We start from the raw sequence: 3,210 nt of genomic DNA, 5'->3' as shown, positions 1-3,210 counted from the left end.
TATTGATTTGGGTGAAGAGAAGGGCAATGTACCAAATGTGAGTGACCAATATGGCAGCATTGAGGATATGTAACTGCTATATGGAAAGTGAATTTGCTCTGTAAATCTTCACCCAAATCACAATAATAAAAATAAATAAATAAATAAAAATAATTGGAATGTGTATGTAGTATGAACCTAGGAAAATTTGAAGTTGTCAAACATTAAATAGAATGCTTAAATATCAATATCCTAGGCATTAGTGAGCTGAAATGGACTGGTTTGGCCACTTTGAATTGAAGAATCATGTGGTCTCCTATTCCAGAAATGACAGATTGAAGAGGAATGGTGTCATATTCATGGTCATAAAGAACATTTGAAGTCCAATGATGAAATAAAATAGCTGTAAGCGATAGAGCAATATTGATATGTTTACAAGAAAGGCCAGTTAATATGACTATTATTCAAATTTACACACCAATCATTGATGCAAAAGATGAAGAAACTGAAGATTTTTACCAACTTCCACAATCACAACACATTGATAATTACTGGAGATTGGAATGAGAAAGTTGGAAAGTGAAGAAGACTTGAAGCACTTACAGATGAATATAAAAGACTACAGCCTTCAGTATGGCTTACTTTTTAATGCAAAGAAAAGAAAAATCCTCACAACTGAACCAACAAACAACATCATGATAAACAGAATAAATGTTAAAATTGTCAAGGATTTCATTTTACTTGTATCTATGATAAATGCCCATAGAAGCAGCAGTTAAGAAATAAATGTATTGCATTGGGCAAATCTGCTGCAAAAGACCTCTTTAAAGTGTTAAAAAGCAAAGATATCACTTTGAGGACTAAGGTGTGCCTGACCCAAAACATGGAAGACCAAAGACTTGATTCATTTGAATTAGGATGTTGGCAAAAATGACTATACCATGGACTGCTAGAGAGCAAACACATTATACCTTGGAAGAAGTACAGCCAGAATGTTTCTTAGAAGTGAGGACATCAAGACTTTGTCTCACATATTATCAGGAGGTACTGGGGAATCACTATGAGCCAGGATCAACTTGAGGGCAGTGGGTTTGGTTTGGTTTGGTATCAGGAGGGAGCAATTCCTGAAGAAGCACATCATACTTGGTAAAGTGGAGGGTCAGCAAAAAAGAGGAAGACCTATGCTTCCAGTAAGATGGCAGAATAGACAGACAAGTTACACAGACACTATTCAACAAGGAAAACAGAAACCAATTAACACAGATACAGAAGATAATCCTGGAGCCCTGAACTTTGAAAAGAAGGATACAGAAGTGGGTTAAATACCAGCTAGTAGAAGAATTTGAATGAAAACTGTGAATAAGGAGACAAACAGAGCTCCAGACTGTCAGCTATCCTGCTGGGGTAGTCAGTTTGAATATTTACAAGTAGTGTTAGGACCTGAGCCAGTAATCTAAAATTTGGCCCTGCTCACCAAAGGCTCTATGGACAACTGCACTGATGGCTGGTGACTAAAAAGGGAAATAGCAAAGAAGGAGACAACCTGAGCTGTGGAATTTTGGTTACACCAATTTTGAATATGTACAAGTGGTGTGACCATCTGGAATATTTAAAGCAGCAGCATTTACATCCCAGTGACCTAGGAATATGCTTTGCTTGCTGAAGACAGTCCTCTTGTTTTTACTTTTTTTTTTTTAAATGTTTTTGTCTAACTGAGTGAGAGACAGCAACCATGCCCATATTACCCAACATTCCTGCATCTCCTGCAGCCCCACCTTCTGAGTCAGGGCCACCACTTGCTTCTGCACCAATTGGCCAGTGATAGATGACAGCCAATATGAGCCCAACTCACTCTTAACTGCTCTTCACAAACAGCTGACAGAGATCTGTGCACACATTCACATTCTCTATCACACCTACCAGGAGACAGGTGGTGAGTGCATGAGTGCTGCCAACAAGTGCACAGAAAAGCACAGTACCCTGCTTATTCAGATATATCAAAACAAAACAAAGAAAAAAAAATCTTGAGTGAATCACACCCAATTACAATCACCAATTAAATATAAATAATGTCACAATGTCTCAGAGACAACAGACCATCACAGTCCACAAAAGAAGGAAAACAAAGAAATAGAAACAAGGGACCAGGATACAGACTCAGAAAACATCACTGAGGAAGGAGCATTGGAACTCCTTGATAAGGAATTCAAAAGAATTATATGTGGGTACCTTCAACAGATTGAGAGACAGATCAAGGAAAACACAGACAAAACTCTAGAACACTTTGGGAAGACAATACAAGAACAAAATGACAAAATAAATGAAAAATTAGAGATGATACAAAATCTACAGATAGAAATCCAGAAGAGTAATACTAAAATTTCAGAAATAGATAACACATTGAAAGGGCAAAGGAGTAATTGTATCAATGGAAGACAGAATCAGTGAGATTCTACTACTACCTAAACACTACTTTGGTAAGGGATCAATCAGAAAAAAAGATCAAAACAAAATACCAACTCGAGTTGCAATATTGAAAGATTCTATGGGAAAAATATTGAATGATGCAGGAAATATCAAAAGACGATGGAAGGAATACAGGCAGTCACTGTACCAAAAAGAGTTGGTCGATGTTCATCTATTACAGGAGATGTTCATCCATTACAGGAGGTAGCATATGATCAAGAACCAATGTTATTGAAGGAAAAAGTCAAAGCTGCACTGAAGGAACAAAGTTCCAGGAATTGACAGGATACCCACTGAGATGTTTCAACAAATGGATGCCATGCTGGAGGCACTCATTCAGCCATGGCAAGAGATTTGGAAGACAGCAACCTGGCCAACTGACTGGAAGAGATCCATTCCAAAGAAAGGTGATCCCACAGAATGTGGAAATTATCAAACAATATCATTAACATCACACACAAATAAAATTTTACTGAAGATCATTTAAAAACTTTTGCAGCAGTATATTGACAGAGAACTTCCAGAAATAGAAATGCAAGCTGGATTCAGAAGAGGACGTGTAATGAGGCATATCATTGCCGATGTCAGATGGATCTTGACTGAAAGCAAAGAATACCAGAAAGATATTTACTTGTGTTTTATTTTATTTTATTTTTTAAATTAATTAATTTTTATTTGGGTGAAGATTTACAGAGCAAATTCACTTTCCATACAGCAGTTCACATATACTTTGTCTCATGTCATTGAGCATAGTTTACCACAATG

The 3,210-nt window shown here is 36.9% G+C and overlaps 1 protein-coding gene across 1 annotated transcript in view; it reads right to left on the bottom strand.

Annotated features, from left to right (window-relative positions):
- The window catches only part of CATSPERE (catsper channel auxiliary subunit epsilon), a 461,049-nt gene that overhangs the window by 65,997 nt on the left and 391,842 nt on the right, over positions 1-3,210 (bottom strand). The gene's annotated exons all lie outside the window — the stretch shown is intronic.

Source organism: Orycteropus afer, unplaced genomic scaffold (assembly GCF_000298275.1).
Source record: "Orycteropus afer afer isolate SDZICR_OR568_19922 unplaced genomic scaffold, OryAfe1.0 scaffold00239, whole genome shotgun sequence".
In the NCBI taxonomy this organism is placed as follows: domain Eukaryota; kingdom Metazoa; phylum Chordata; class Mammalia; order Tubulidentata; family Orycteropodidae; genus Orycteropus; species Orycteropus afer.
The sequence above is the reverse complement of the archived record's forward strand: the minus strand, read 5'-3'. Positions and strand labels throughout refer to the sequence as shown.